Source organism: Eumetopias jubatus, unplaced genomic scaffold (genome assembly GCF_037043125.1).
Source record: "Eumetopias jubatus isolate StellerSeaLion01/CBP00866 unplaced genomic scaffold, mEumJub1_p1.0 scaffold_2, whole genome shotgun sequence".
Classification (NCBI taxonomy): Eukaryota; Metazoa; Chordata; class Mammalia; order Carnivora; family Otariidae; genus Eumetopias; species Eumetopias jubatus.
In genome coordinates this window covers 26,533,142-26,550,347 of record NW_028274808.1, presented here as the reverse complement: position 1 = coordinate 26,550,347, position 17,206 = coordinate 26,533,142, and the positions used below count along the sequence as shown (strand labels likewise).

Below are 17,206 nucleotides of genomic sequence, written 5' to 3'. Positions count from 1 at the left end.
GGGGAGCCTGCTTCTTCCTCCCTGTCTGCCCCTCCCCCGTGCTTGTGCTCTCTCTCTCTCTCTCCTGCTCTCTCAAATAAATAAATAAAATCTTTAAAAAAACTAGAAAATTCATGAAAAAATAAAAGTCATGACTCAGTCATACAGTGGGATATTTTGCAGCTATTAAAATAGATGTCTACAAAAGAAGTAATAGAAGAAAATACCTGTGATCCAATATTAAGAAGAAAAAGCAAGATACAGGTTCCTACCCTCGCTCTCTTTTTCTCTGCCTGACCGCCGCCATCATGGGTCGCATGCACGCTCTGCTCCCGGGAAGGGCCTGTCCCAGTCGGCTCTGCCTTAGCGCTGCAGCGTCCCCACCTGGCTGAAATTGACGTCTGATGACGTGAAGGAGCACATCCACAAACTGGCCAAGAAGGGCCTGACTCCCTTACAAACAGGTGTGATCTTGAGAGGTGTTGCACAAGTACGTTTTGTGACAGGCAATAAAATCTTGAGAATTCTTAAGTCCAAAGGACTTGCTCCTGATCTTCCATTTGATTAAGAACGCTGTTGCTGTTGGAAAGCAACTTGAGAGGAACAGAAAGGACAAGGTTGCTAAATTCTGACTGATTCTGATCGAAAGCCATATTCACCAGTTGGCTCAATATTATAAGACTAAACGAGCCCTTCCCCCCAATTGGAAATACGAGTCATCCACAGCCTCTGCCCTGGTCGCATAAATTTGACTATGTACTCAAGCAATAAAATCATTGTCTAACTAGAAAAAAAAGAAAAAAAGGAAAAGAAAAGGCAAGATACAAAGTTGTTTCTATAATATGATTTCCTGCATAAAAAATATTTGATGGAAGCATATAAAAATGCTATATTGGTTGCTGTAGGGTAACAATATCATAGGTGATTTTTCTTCCTCTTCCTCATTCTTTCCTGTACTTTCTGAAATATCTGCCACAAATATGTATTATATGATATTCAAAAATTACTTTTGAATCGAATTGGCATTTCTTAAGTTGGATGGGGAGAATCAGATGGTCATTTTATCATTTATTTTTATTCCTACATTTGTCTATCATATTTATGTGATATAACAATTAACAAAAATATAAATAGATGACTAGTAGAGCTAGGTTTTAACCATATATAATGCTACTTAGAAGTCAAGAATCAAAAGATGCGAGGCACCTGGGTGGCTCAGTCAGTTAAGTGGCTGCCTTCAGCTCGGGTCATGATCCTGGGGTCCTGGAATCAAGCCCCTTGTGTCGTGTTCCCTGCTCAGCAGGGAGTCTGCTTCTCCCTCCCCTTCCTCCTCCCCCCTCCGCCCCCCCCCCCGTCAGGTTTCGCATTATCTTGCATACGCTCTCCCTCTTTCTCAAATAAATAAATAAAATCTTTAAAAAAAGAATCAAAAGAAGCTGCATCCCTTATTTTGATCATTCACAGAGGCTATAACTCATTAATACCAAAAACTAAAGAAAGTAAAATGGAGGAGAAAGAAATGTGTCGTTTGTAAATTAAGTATTAATTTAATAAATAAAAACTCATTTATATGTAAGATTAAGAATACATTCTATTTAAATAAAAATAATCTCGTGCTACATTCTAATGATAAACAATAGACTTAATAAAAGAAAAAGTTTGGGCGCCTGGGTGGCTCAGTCGGCTTAAGCGACTGCCTCTGGCTCAGGTCATGATCCTGGAGTCCCGGGATTGAGTCCCACATCGGGCTCCCTGCTCGGCAGGGAGTCTGCTTCTACCTCTGACCCTCTTCCCTCTTGTGCTCTCTATCTCTCATTCTCTCTCTCAAATAAATAAATAAAATCTTTAAAAAAAAAAAAGAAAAAGTTTATCTCCTTTAGTGGTTAGGGAAATAGTATCTTCTCTGAAATAAAACCACTTTCGTAGATTATAATTTCAATATTATTGCAATTATACACACACAAACACACATATATACATACATATATTTATCAAGAATTTCAGGGAGCCAAAAATATGAAAAATATAAAGCAGAGAGAAAAAACCTGGAAGATACAGTGAGAAGGTCTAACATACATTTTTAAATAACATATATTACTTAAAATATATACATGTATTCTAACAGAATTCTATACATTATATAATTTCAAAATTATGCAAATGTGCCTTGAATGAATATGACAGTATGGATGTGACTTGAACATTACTTGTCTGCGTGGTCCCAAAGAGGGTCAAGCGTGATTAATGAGATGGCAGTGGGAGAAAGATTTTATTAAAAGCCAATTCCTAGCCACGTGGGTGTCTTCTGTTTTATCCTTTCCATCAAATCTGCTTCTGCTCTGTATTCTTTATCACTAAGAGTAACCCTAGTCTTTCATCTCCTCCATCCAATTACCAAGGCCTGCTGATTTTACCTTATAAACATTTCTCAAATATGTCCCCTCTGCCTTACCCTGCTCTCATTTGCCATATTGAGGTCTCTTTCCCTACCTGGAATGTTGCATGAGCCTCCTGACTGGTTTCCCCTACCAGGTCCCACACAGCTGCCAAAGTGATTTATATGACATCCATTTCTGATGGCATTATTGCCAAGCATGCCTTCTGTTCCACAAATATTTATTTAGCATCGCTTAGGTACCAGACACTATATTAGGTACTGAAGATATATCAGTGAAAAAGACAGATTAGGTTCCTACACTCTAGGAACTTATAACGTAGTAAGAGTAAATAAATCAAAGACATGCTTGGATGCCCCTTCTAGGCCCTGATTGCCCATAGCTTCCACCATCCTACTTGTATATGGCTGACCTTTAAACATCACAGGTTTGAACTGTGTGTGTCTGCTTACATCAGATTTTTTTCCAATAAATACAGTATATACTATAAATGTATTTTCTCTTCTTTATGATTTTCTTAATAACATTTCCCTTTGTGTCGCTCACTTTTTTTTTTCCGTAGCTCACTTTATTGTAAGAATACAGTATATCATACATCACACACTCTTGGTCCCTGTGAAAATTGTGGGAACAGGGAATGTGGATGCTTTGATCTCGTCATAGAGAAATATAAGCCCTATGCAAGCATGGATGAGGTGCTCCTGTCCAAATTTACATTTTTTTCTTACCTTGTGCTATTCTTTAAACTATCTGGCTGCTAGGTTCTTTAGTAAATAATCAGGAAGCATTAAGTAATTAACCAGGAGCAGCAGAGAACCAGTGGTGATTACCCCCAATCCCTAAATGGAGAGAAAATTGCAGTAAAAAAAATAAAAAGACCTATTTTAGTCACAAATGAACAAAGAAAATAGGCAGAGCACCTAACCATAATTGCTAGTTAAGCTATTAACCAAACAAGATCCACTCTCCTTAGGCTGGGTAACACTGAACACCAGGAACAAATAAGCAACAACAGCACAACAAAAAACCACGGTGCCGGGCGCCTGGGTGGCTGAGATGGTTAAGTGTCTGCCTTCGGCTCAGGTCATGATCCCAGAGTCCTGGGATCGAGTCCCACATCGGGCTCCCTTCTAGGCAGGGAGCCTGCTTCTCCCTCTGCCTCTGCCTCTCTCTCTGTCTCTCTCTGACTCTTATGAATAAATAAGTAAAACATTAAAAAAAAAAAAAGCCATGGTGCCATCATAAGATGGGGTGCAAGGCAGGATCTGTATCAACTACCGTGTTCTAAGCAGTAATAGAAAAACCCAACCTAAACATGTTTAATCAACAACAACGATTCATGGGATAATAAAATGGAAGATGTAGAGGTAAGGAAGAGAACCAGTCGGGGAAGGTCAACACTGTCTTTGGATAACTTCAAAATTCTGGTGACTTAACACAGTATAAATATGTTTCTCCATGCAAGTGTTCAGTCCAGTGTTCCTCAGCAAGCAATCGTCCTGGGAAGCTATCCTCCAAGTGCTTACTCAGGCTCCTTCCATTGTGGTTCTCCATTCAGTGAGAACACTGGAAAAGAAAATGGAAGATCAGTCATGAGGAGTCAGGCTTGAAAGGTGAGATGTCAATCTGCCGCATCCCATTGGCTAGAACTCAGTCACATGGCCACACGTGACCATAAGGGAGACAGGAAATGTCATTGAGCTGAGCTGTATGTCCAGAAAAAGTGGTGAATGTTTAACTAGTTTTTGCCAGCTGCAGTGGGAGCTAAATGTTCTCTAGCTTGGATCCAGTGAGAAGCAGAGCACCTCAGCCTCTGCCTTACAAGCATGAGACTGAGATTCACCGTGATTGGATTGCTGAGTCACAGGCACATCCCTGAACAGATGAACTGACCAAAGGATTGCCTTGGGCTGGTGGCCTTCAGCCCACCTCTTGAGCTGCAGGTGGGGTCTGCTTTCCTGATATGTCAGGACTTCATAGGAAAGAGGTAAATATCAGAAAAACAATGTAAGTACTATTAGGAAATGAGAATAAGTCCTGCATTGGGCTCCCTGCTCAGGGAGCCTCCGGAGCCTGGGGATATGACTGAATCCATAGAGAAGAGTGATCCCAGTTTATATTAGAAGACCACATGGCTGGATATAAGAGAAATTAATAGTGGAAAATATTCCACTATCTTCCATAAATCACATAGGGATTTATTCAAGGAAATGGGCATATAATTTTTTTTTGTATTAACAACATCAAAACTCTATGCATTATTTGGGGATGATAGATTTTAAACCTATTGTTTCTTCTGCTGGTACTTTCAGTCTGCTTATTATTTCTAGAGAATGCCTCTAAAAATAAATGAACTGATTATGCCCTTTGACCCAGCTAAAGGCAACATATTCATTATCCATTCTATCACATAAGAATAGAAACAGAACCTTATTTCTAGAGTCCCATGCTCCTTGATCTTGTGAAATTTTTATTCACTTTTAATATTGTTTTTCAAATTCACAACAGCCTTCGTGTACTCAAGACCCTCAGATTGCCACTGTCTTTCAGGTTTTAGGTTTGGGACTTTGCTGTCCTTGATTCAGAGAATGAATGTCCAGGAAACTTCCCCCTATAAAGTTAAAAGTGCTTTGAAATATAGAGCATATTCCTGAAAGACCAACTTGCATTCTGGCCAAACCTGTTCAGTGAGGTTTGCCATTGTTCACTAAGAGCTAGGCTTGGTGTTGACAGCCAGGGGAAGTGGGAGGAAGAAAGGCTACACGGAAGAAGGACAGGGGAGGAACTGAAGAGTGGGGCTTTGTTTTCTCTGTCACAACCCCAGCCAGGGGCAGCTTCAAAGTAGAGATCGCCATCTTTTTAACTCTGTCACACCCGGAGACTACATAGCTCAGGACAATGCACCAGTTTGACAAACATTTCTTTAGGGATTATCATACTCTAGGCTCTGCTCTAAAAAGCAACCCCCCAGTGAAGGATCAAAGTGTGGAAATAATTTAAATATTATTCAATGAGTATATAAGGAATATTGGGACAACCACAAAATTACAAGATGAACTAGAATCGTATGTATTGATAAGGAAGGGTACCCAAGATACATAGTTGAGTGGAAACAAGTTTACAGAAGAGTATGTACATTATGGTCCCTGTTTTTATTGTTTTGAAAAATATAAATAATGACCAGAGTTGTATTTACAGTGAAGCTAACCAAGTTTATGGCTCAGGAGCTCTTGCTTACATGAATCTCTTTCAAGACCTTGAAATTAATTTTGTATTTTTTGTAAAGAGGTTCTCCAAAACGGCATTAGGTGTGAGGTACAAAACCTGAATCATTCCCTGATATTTACATATGACAAACATTATGGCCAGTCATGATTATCTTGGACTGTTGGAGTGTGGAGACTTTATATTTTTCTATTACCCAAAAGAACTGCCTCCTCCTATTCCTTTATAGTCATCCCCTCCCTCACCCATATCCAGGGCAACCCTCCCTGTGTTTCTACACCTATTCTCTGACTGAGATCATTCGTGGCCTTGGTAAACAGAAATCTATTATTCAAGTAGAGATTTTATGCCGGCCAGCCAATAGGACACACTCTAGCATTATCTTCCTCCAAACGCTACTTTTCCCAATTTTCCTACTGACTGGCATCATGATCTTCCACTTCTTTCTCTGTAGGTTATACTCCCTTAGTCTCCATGCTCTGTTTCTCTCCTACTCTGCTCATTTTCCAACAACAAGCGAAGACAAAAAAAATGTGTGTTTCTAGGACAAGACTTTATTTCTTACTAGTGATGAAAATTGTCTAGCACAATAAATGTGTCTAAAATCTGTTTAAAACTTAAGACAAATAAAAATAGCTCTTAAAATCTACAAAACCAATAGTGATGCTTTTATCTTAAATAGATTATGGTGCTTTTTTGCCTATCTTTTCCTTAAGGAGTAATCTTTGGTGCCCAGAGAAGCTTAGGGCTATTAACTGCTATCTAAAATTGACTTTGGATCAGCTACTCTTTCTTTTTTTTTTTTTAAGATTTTATTTATTTATTCATGAGAGACAGAGAGAGAGAGAGAAAGAGAGAGAGAGGCAGAGGGAGAAGCAGGTTCTTCAAGGAGCAGGGAGCCTGATGCGGGACTCAATCCCAGGACCCTGGGATCATGACCTGAGCCAAAGGCACACACTTAACCATCTGAGCCACCCAGGCAACCTCAGCTACTCTTTTTTAAGCATCTTAACCTTTCTTTTATTTTTCACTATAAATCAAAAGACAACACTCAGCAGTTCAGTATAATTAGTAGACAATAAATTTTTTGATCATAATGGAATCAGTGCATTAATTATCTGTGATTAACTCTCATGCGTGTGAACTGAATATGAAAGAAGCATAATTTGGGGCGCCTGGGTGGCATAGTCAGTTAAGCATCCAACTCTTGGTTTCAGTGTCCTGAGATGGAGCCTGCATTGGCCTCCGTGCTCAGCGTGGAGTCTGCTTGAGATTCTCTCTCCCTCTCCCTCTGCCCCACCCACTCATGCTCACACTCTCTCTCTCTCTTTAATATAAATAAATAAAAAAAAAAGAAAGAAGCATAATTTAACTATATCTTGTATCAGTTCAAATTAGGTTCAGCTAGGGGGTGCCTGGGTAGTATAGCTGGTTAAGCATCTGGCTCTTGATTTTGGCTCAGGTCATGACCTCAGGTTTGTGAGATCAAGCCCCACATTGGACTCATGTGCTGAGCATGGAGCCTGCTTAAGATTCTCTCTCTCTCCCTCCCTCTCCTCTGCCCCTCCCCCTAAAAATGTTTTTAAAAAAATTAGGTTCAGCTAATATAACAGTTTATATTTAGCATATAACAGTTGGCCACTTTCTCTCGCAAAGGGATCTTACAAGTAGGCAGTTTGGGGTTGGTGTGGCAAAGTGCTCCAAATTCATGAAGGACTCAGTCTCCTTCTGGCCGTCAGGTCTACTCTCTCTAAGGTGTGGCGCCTGTACTAATGGTCTAAGAAAGTAACTGCTGCTCCAGCCTTCTCATCCACGTTCCAGGCTAGCAACAGATGAGGACAAATAAACACATAACACTTTATTTATAAGGAGATTCCCTCAGAAGTACTACATAGTCCTCTTACTTGCATCTCTATGGCAACTACCTAGTCTTCTGACCCAGTCAACTGCAAATGAGACTAGAAAATCTCATTTTTTAACTGGACTTCAATGCACCAACTGAAAACTTGGGATCTGTTAGTAAAAGAAAAGGGGAGATTCAACGGGGCGGGGGGGGTTTATATTCTCTGCCATTTGTTAATATAAATAACATCATGATGGTGTAAAGATGCTCTATCTCTTTTCATAATACTTTGAATTCTATTAAAAGTTGAAGCACATAAATAAATATCTGATGAAAAAAAGAGTAAAACCTGTTTCAATCAGTACGGTATATCATAAAAGCTTAAATGGACTTGCAGTGTCAGCAGTGCACAAATGGGCCATATTTGTGGAGAGGTTGGTTGGAAGGATGCAGAAGCTTCAAGGAGCAACCACTGTTCCCTGTCTGAACCATTTTGTTTACTGAGAACTGAAAAGTGCGTATCAGCTCTGTGTCTGACTGCAGAATTCAGTGCCGGAGGACAGAAAGAACAGAAGGTTCTCGTCCCAAAAGTCATTTCCATTTGGCCTTAGAAATAAGTTAAATAGATCCTTCACCTTTTCATGTATTCACTATATACAAAAACTCTCAACATAATGATAGAAGACCATCTACAAGTCAAGTGTGTGATTTTTCCCCCCCAACCACTGGCATAGAACAGAAGTGCCATAAGTGATTGCCTGTGGTTGTAGTGATGGGCAGGAAGAGTGTAACTAAAGGAAGAAAGGGTTTAAAAAAGAATGGGTAAGGAAATCCAGATCACAGATTGGGGAGTTAACATTTACTGAGTGCTGCTATGTGTCAGGCACTTTCCCAAGTGCTTCACATAAACTATAGGATAAATATTGCTATCCCATTTTCAGATGAGGAAGCTAGAGTTCAGATAAGTACTTTTCCATGGTTGAACAGGCAGCCATGAGAGGGAGCAGAATTTGAATGCAGGGCTGTTCCAAAATCTATGCCCATTTCAGTACAGAATTCTCCATGAAGGGTGGCATCACTGTATCGTAATCCAAGCCTCACCAGCTGGGAGGTTCTGGATGAGGTCACATTGATATATTCCGGTTTCACTAGCTCTAAGTCCCCACTACCCATCTAAGAATTCTACCCAGTGAATCAGTCTGTGCTGCTACCTTTGCTGGCCTCTTCCACCTGGGAAAACTCACCACCACTGACCTGAACGGCTCTATGCAGACCCCCCCCCCCACCGTGATTCTCTCAGTCCTGACAGTTCAGCAGTCTCTTTCACTGTCCGAAGACTGCTCCCCTCTTTCTATATCACGCTCCGTTGGTCTAGGGCCACAGATTTGGGAAGTGATTTGGTGGCATGGCAGGGTTGATTGGTATATGTGTTTCATTAGCTCACGTATTCATCGAGGGCCTCTGTAAGAGGGAGAGGTAGGTGAGCAGGAGCTCATGAACCTGGCTCCTAAGGAGATGAAGCTATCGCTTTAGTGAAAGGAGGCAGACAATAAGCATGATAATTGCTAATTGTAGCAAATGCTATTAAGAAAATAAACAGAGCAAAATTATAACAAGTAATGGGAGAGGAGGTGGCAGGGATTTTTGCATTAAAGTGTTAGAGCTTCTGATAAGATAGTTATTTTTTTTTTCACAAACACAGCTTTTTTTTTTTTTTTTTTTTTTTTTAAGCTCCCCAGAGTAATCACTCCTATCAGGGTAGCTGGGCAACTATAAAATGGAAAAGCAGTCATGATGCCTTCCCTGATACCATTATTCCCCTCTTATGGCCACACACTGTTGTGGAGTCCACTTTATCCTATTCGCCTCTTTCATTCCTCCAGATTGGTGGCTCTGAAACCGATGTTACCAGAATCACCGGCAGAGTTTAAGAATACGAATGCCTGGCTCCTGCCTCTAAGGACTAGAGTGAGTTGATTTGGGCTGGGTCTCAGTCATGGTTTTTTAAAGTTCTCAGATGATTCCAGTATGTGGGCAGGGCTGCATCTCACTGCTCTAGAGCAGTGGGTCTCAAACGTGAGCATGCCCCAGAATTATCTAGAGGAATTGATCATTGCTCCGCTGGCTGCTTCCCACTGCCTCACCCAAGTAGGGGGCCTGGGGTTGCTTCAGTAAACTCATGGTGGCTCCTGATTTTATTGTCTCTGGTTCTCATTTGTAGAGCCGCGCTGCTTGAAATTTAATGGGCATATGAATCACATGAGGATCCTGTGAAAATGCAGATTCGGGGTGACTGCCAAAGGGAAATAGGGAGATGTTGTTTTAATAGGTGTAGAGTTTTAGTTTTGCAAGAGGAAAAGAGTTCTGGAGATGGGTTGCCTAACAGCCTGAAGGCACTTAACACTACTGGAAGGCACACTTAAAAATAGTGAAGACAGTAAAAAAAAAAAAATAGTGAAGACGGTAAATTTTGTGCTGTGAATATTTTAGCACCCTTTTTTAAAAATGCAGATTCAGTAGATCTGGGACAAGGCCTGAAGTTCTGCATCTCTCTCTCTCTTTTTATTTTATTTTATTTATTTATTTGAGAGAGAGAATGACATAGAGAGAGCATGAGAGGGGGTTGGGTCAGAGGGAGAAGCAGACTCCCTGCGGAGCAGGGAGCCCCATGCGGGACTCGATCCCAGGACTCCAGGATCATGACCTGAGCCAAAAGCAGTCGCTTAACCAACTGAGCCACCCAGGCGCCCTGAAGTTCTGCATTTCTTATACGCTCCCGAGTAATGCGGATATTGCTGCCCAGGGGCCTCACCAGAAGAAGCAAGGGTTCAAGGTGCATCAGGGTTACCTGGAGGACTTGATTTAAGGTTGGTTCTCCATGCCCACTTCAGAGATTTTGATTCAACCTGTCTGTGATGGGGCTCAGGGGTAGCTGCTCAGAATTCCCCACGTTAAGAGGTAATGTGAGAGATAACCCTCCATGGGCTTCACTTCCAAAAGGGAGAAAGATTATTCGCAGGTACAAAACTGATTCTGGTATTTTATTTCATGTCTGAAATAAAAGTTTCTGTGTGTTTTACAGCTCTTTAAAATGCAGTGTCCTTCCCTAGTTCAGAGAGCTGGGAATGGAAAAGATTTTCCTCTTCCACTGGAAGAAGGAGTAGAGCCGCCCGAATCTAATCAGCCAGCACCCCCTTTGGCCGACTGTGGGTCATGGTTGTCTTGGAGCTCTTGGAAAATGGCAGCCCTAGCAGATCACAGCTCAGGATTCCATGTTGGGCCATACCTGACAGAGTGTCCTCCCCAGACCTCCTGTCCCATGCCCAGAACCACCCCCCAGTCCACACCATCTCCAGTTCAAAGCCAGACCCAGTAACCCACCAATCTACACCCACTCCCAGGAAGTCTAAGGACCCCGGAGGCAGGCACACACATAATAGTTACTACTTCTGTGCACCTGCTATATGACAACCTTTGCCCCATCATTTCATTTAATTCTCTTACCAATTTATGAGGACTCTACCGCTGTTACCACCATTTTATGGGTAGAAAATAGAAGCTCGGGGAGTTAAAAAACTTACCCAAAATCATAGAGCCAGGATGTGACAGAGCCAGGATTTAAAACTAGCTTTGTCTGGCAAGGATGCCCCGGCTCTTTACACTATGGAGACTGGCTTTGCCTGGGCCAGGAATTTGGGCCAAGAGTGGTTTGCAGTTCAGGAGCACTAATTAGCATTGGAGCTGTGACTCGGATGCCAGGAAAGAACGTTCCCACTCAGTGTGCTTCACCACTGCTCACCTTCCCCACTTCATAGCTCTCTCTAGGAGGATTCTTATTTACAGTAAATTGCACTTAGCCTTCCTAGCAAGTAATAAAGATTTTAAAGAGTAACTTGTTCATCTAAATGGATCCATGGTTGATAGAAAGAGAAATTCGTGGGACAGGGTGTCAGGTGAGGTGTTGAGGGAATTTTCTCTTAGATAAGATTTTTGAAACTGAAAGGGCTTCTGGGTCATCTGGTCCCATTTTACAAACATGGTTTACTATAAATTCCCCCCAACTTTTTTTTTGTCATTGAAACCCCTCCCCCCCCCACCTAGTTCTAAATAGGAATTGAAGATGAGGTTATTGAAACACAGGTCTGAATATGTATTCAGCATTTTATTGAGCACCCCTTTCCCTGATTCTGCGCTCAAAATATAAAACCCAAAATAAAATGCACGACCCCAAGAACTCAGTGTCCTGTGTGTATATTATTTTCTTGGGTGCTGAGGCAGCTCTGCGCAGAAGGAGGAAGCAGTACAGTGCCTGGAAGAGACGTTGTAGCTGAGTCTTGAAGGATGGCAGGTGTATGTGTTTACTAAGCCAACAAACAGGGCAAGAACCTTCTAGGCAGAGAAAGCCAGGGAAAGTCAACTGGCAGCCCATGGCAAATCATCTTCCAGGAGCTAAGGGCTGTGGGGAGAAGGAGCAGGGTATACACCAAGAGCAGAAGTCAGGGTCAGAGAGGCTTTAGGCATGGATGAAAGAGTGAGGGCCTTCAGCAGAGGTGGGCAGGCCAAGCTAGCCAAGCTGCTAGGAGGGCCGGGCACCACCGCCCCGGGGCTGGTATGGCGGGGCCGCAGAGCAAGTGGGACTGGAAGGGAAGGAGACCTGGCGCTTGCTTTCACTCAGCTCTCACAACAGTGCTTTGTAGGAGTTGATCCAACCAGCCTGGGTCTGAGATTCAACAGCAAGGCCAGAGAAACATGGAAGGAAGACCTAAAGAAGCCACTGCCAGAATTTGAATCTGAAAGGAATCTTAATGCCTTAACAACAAGTAGAAGTATTGCAGTTAACTTTTTTTCAAGTATGAATGAAACTGAAGTGAAGTTCACTTAAGTTAAAGGGATTTTTCCCCTCCCTAGGTAATTCTATTGGGTCCTCCAGGGATTTCTTTTTTTTAATTTTATTATGTTATGTTAATCACCATACATTACATCATCAGGTTTTGATGTAGTGTTCCATGATTCATTGTTTGCGTATAACACCCAGTGCTCCACGCAGAACGTGCCCTCTTTAATACCCATCACCAGGCTAACCCATCCCCCCACCCCCCTCCCCTCTAGAACCCTCAGTTTGTTTCTCAGAGTCCATCGTCTCTCATGGTTCATCTCCCCCTCTGACTTCCCCCCCTTCATTTTTCCCTTTCTGCTATCTTCTTTTCTTTTTTTTATAACATATAATGTATTATTTGTTTCGAGCACTGTGAATTGTGTCATCAAGGGATTTCTGAAAGTGCTAATAATGATCAGTAAGGCAGGTGTTATTTCTGTACTTAGTCCGCGCCCCACACTTGCCCTTTTACAGCATTACCTTGCTGCCCTGCTCTTTCCAGCTTCCTCTCCGCCCTGCCAAACCTGCTGTCTCAGCAGCACTGGATGGACTTTGCAGGCTTCCTGGCACTCTCTGTGGGACCATGAGGTCAGGGTGACCTGATTCCTGTTTGCCCAAGTACAGGAGAGCGCAATGTTTTTTTCAATCTGTTTTTCAACTGCTGATACGTAGAGAAGTGGAAATCTCTCTTCTCACCCACCCTGCCACCACACCTGCACAAATGCAATGCCCTAGCAGTAACACAACATTTAGAAGACTTTTCTTGGTTATTTGGCCCCCAAAAGATGACTTCATCGGGAGGTGGGGGGGGGCGGGACTTTTCTCCATACAGAGCCACAGAAAGTTTGTTAGATTCAACTTTGTAGTTGAAGAAACTAAAGTTCAAACAGGGTAAGTAACTTAGATCTGGTCATAGAGCTAGTTGGTGGCAAAGCTGAAACCATAAATCAATTCAAACTCTCAGCCAGTACTTGTCTACTATACTTTTTCTTAACTCCCTCTCAAGTCATTTAAAAAAAGAAGTATCTAGAGAAACAAAATAAACCTCAGAGAGCTAATCATTTAATGATCAATCACATTGGCCCCTTAATTAACGATGTAAGTATTCCCCTGCAACATCTCATAGGGAACGTTTTTACTGAACCATATTAGTTTCTTGGATATTTCTCCTTTGATTCTTGCAGCCATCCCTAAAGAAATGGTCCAGAGGAAAGCAGAATTTCAATTCAAAAAAGAATCTTTTAGGCAGAGAGAACTCTTGCCAATCTGAGCATTTAAGCCTCCAAAAGTGGTATTAGGTAATAGAGAGTAAAAGCATTTATATTCAGGAGTCTAGGAATCTGCATATACTTTATAAATATTAAGATAGTATTTCCAGAAAATTGGAACAGAACACGAAGAATATATTTTCATATTTTATATATGTGCAGGACAGAATTCATCTCCCCAACTTTAACCTAAAATCTATGTAGCAAATCATCCTTTACCAAAATTACTTTGCTCTGAATCTAAATCAACTGAAAAATAAAAAAGGTGCCTGAAGCTTGATGGGAAGAAATTTATCCTCTAAAAACGAGGTCTCTTGTAAACAGAGGCTGCTAAAACTGGACAAGAAGGTTACCAGGTCACGGTCTTGGCATTTCATGCTCTATCCTGCCACATTCCAAAAAGGATTTTTAGCCATTGGAAGACATGTTCCAGGATCGAAGGAAATGTAATTATTTGAAAATTATGCTGATGTTGTTTTATATGTGCTGAGTTGTTATCATCGCCAGGATTAGATTTAGTTTTTTAATTCATCTGAATTGCAGTGCATCATAATTAATTTGTTTTTTTGGTTTTGAAGTGTTGTTTTTTTTTTTTCTGGACTAAGAAGATGTACATCATTTAAAGAAGAATGTTCCAACTACTTGGACCCACTTATTCCACTTCTAGGAATTCATCCTAAGCAACTATTTCAGTAGGGAAAAATGCTAATCATGCAGAGATGTTTATAATCAACTTTATTTATGATGGCCAAGAAGCAAGAATGAGTAACAACTGGACAATGGTTAAATAAACTATGACAGTAATTCAGTTAGAATAATATGTGACCATTAAAACTGATATATAGGAAAGCATATAAGAAACAATCACACGTGAGTATTATACCTCATAATTTTATACTTCAGAGTTTACAAATTGTGTTTATGTTACATTACCTCATTTATTCTTCACAACAACCTTGTGAAATAGAAGCAATTCTCTCCATTTGCTGATAAGCAAACAGATGAGTGAAACTGAAGTGGTTTGTCTGAGGTCACTCAGGAAATATTCAACACATTGACCACAAAGGTTTAAAAACTGTACATACATAGAGCAAGATTGGAAAGACCGTAACAAGCTGCAAATAGTTGCTCTCTTCAAAGTGTTGTTCTCCATGGATGTGTGTGTGTGTGTGTGTGTGTGTGTGTGTGTGTGTAAAACTCCTTTAAACACTGAATACTTCTAGGATTATTTATCCTAATCATTGAAGCTATGTTCTTCAGCTTCCTTATTAAACATCAAAATCTTGAGATTACCTAGACATAGGGTCTCTGCTTTTTGCAAATATACACAAACCATATTTATGTCCTGCATTCCCATACAGACAGGAAGATTCTCTGGGGTGGCCAAACAAGTGCCATTCACATCTACTTGCCTACTATTCCTCCTATTTCTTTCTTTCTTTCTTTTTAAGTAGGCTCCCCACCCAGCATGGAGCCCCACATGGGGCTTGAACTCACAACACTGAAATCAAGACCTGGGCTGAGATCAGGAGTCAGACACTTAGCCAACAGGGCCACCCAGGCACCCCATATTCCCCCTATTTCAACACTGCTGTGGCCACATGGGAGCCTTTCCCCACTCAGTCTTGCTTGAAGCATTTACTTGTATAACCTCTCTGAAAATAAGACCACAAGTCCTTCATGTTTGGAAGTTTTCAGAGCTGCTTTGAAGAGAGGTGCCCTACGCCTGGGTGGCTTAGTCGTTGAGTGTCTGCCTTCGGCTCGGGTCACGATCCCGGGATCCTGGGATCGGGTCCCGCATCGGGCTCCCTGCTCCTTGGGAGCCTGCTTCTCCCTCTCCCACTCCCCCTGCTTGTGTTCCCTCTCTCGCTCTCTCTCTCTGTCAGATGAATAAATAAAATCTTAAAAAAAAAAAAGAAGAGAGGTGCCCTATAGCAGCCAGAGTGATTTGATAGATGTATGTGCTAAGCTTTCAGTTTGTGCTGCTTCTTTAATATGACAAATATCACATCCCCAATATTTTGTTCCCTCTGTTTCTCTTTGTTCTCTTTGTTCTCAATGTCTTTTCTAGAACGTAAGCATTCTCCATTGGGAATATTCATTCTGATTCAAATATCTCCAAAGCTTGAACAAACAGCATAAGAAAAGATCATGATCCTCTTTGTCAACACAGAAGCGGATGTTCATTCTCATGGACATCATCTTTTTCTCATCCAGCGCGAACAATTTCTGTTCAAAACATACTTTTAAAGGGTTCCTGCCTGGCTGCAACTTGATTGTAAACGCAAATATTGCCAGAGGAACTGAACTCCTGAAACAGTGTTCATTTATAAGTGGGCACCCAGCAGATACAGTGTGCATGTGTTAACACTCCCGGGTCTTAGGAACCAAGAATACTTCCAGCAATCCCAGTTTGAAAAGCATTGCTCTAACCCCATAACTTTTTGGCTAGAGCCTTCTTTTTCTTCTCCCCTTCAGAATCAAGCTTTTTGAAAGAATTGTCCACACATATTATCTCCCCTTCTTCCTCTGAAGCATTCTGACTTCAACCCCTGCCACTCCACTAAGACCGACCGTCCTTCCAGCAACTTCTTTGGAGAAATCAGCGGGCAGGGTTCAAAACCTACAGCAACGCTGTGTTTTTTGACTCTTTTGACCTTTCCTTGCTCTTCTCTAGTCTTCATGACCCAATAGATAGTGCTCCTCCTAACACCCCACAGCCCTTGCATCACCACGTACACCATCCCTGGACCGATTTCCTGTCAGTGACAGATGGGAATTGGTGATAAAGACTAACTCCCCACCCCTCAAGTGAGACAGCTCTCAGGTGCATATGCTTCACTGTTGCTAAGATTTCTCCCAACAGATTAAACCTCAATGTCCGTAAGGGTGACTTGCTTGATGATATGCCCTTTTGTTTTCTTCTCTTCCATGTTTCTCCCTCTCACTTCCATGCCACTATTTCTTGGGATCCCCTCCAAAATAAACTACTTGCCTTCAAGTCCTTATTTCAAGATCTGCTTTTGGAAGAAACCCCCAAAAGACACTGGATTTCTTCTGGGAAGTAGTTACTTCTTTGGGACTCTAGAGATGTGGGGCTGCTAGTCCTTCCATTGGCTGAATGCTCCCAGGAGGCAGGAAACCTGCATGACACAGTACAGGGGTGGCCTCTACGAGATTACAGGAGTACAGAGAAGGTTGGGGGATGCATCTGTCAGAAATGGGGTATAGCAAACGGAACAGAATCAGCACGGCACTGTCAGAGGTGACGTGCTAGTCGGCCATCCTTCTTTGATAGAATCCCATGTGGCCACTGGACTATATGGCCCCCTAGGATTTATTAGGTCCTTGTGTATTTCCTGATTTTCTATAACAGATACACTTTGCTTTTGCAACAAGGAAAAATTAAGAAAATGTATAACAAGAAATAAAAATCATGCTTTTAAATGAAATGAGTCTTCTTTATAAAAAATACACATTGTAAGTTCGTGACTCAGAAGAGCCTAAAAGTCTAATTTGGTCTTCATTTGGGGTCAGTCATGACTAATACATGACACTATAATTAAAATAGCAGTATCTCTATATAACAGTGACCACTGGTCTCAGTTTAGGGCACAGA

General features: G+C 41.6%; 1 pseudogene; it reads left to right on the top strand.

The window, feature by feature from the left end:
• The first annotated feature begins 263 nt into the window (after positions 1 to 263).
• On the top strand, positions 264 to 783 carry LOC114196790 (small ribosomal subunit protein uS15 pseudogene; annotated as a pseudogene).
• Positions 784 to 17,206: the final 16,423 nt, after the last annotated feature.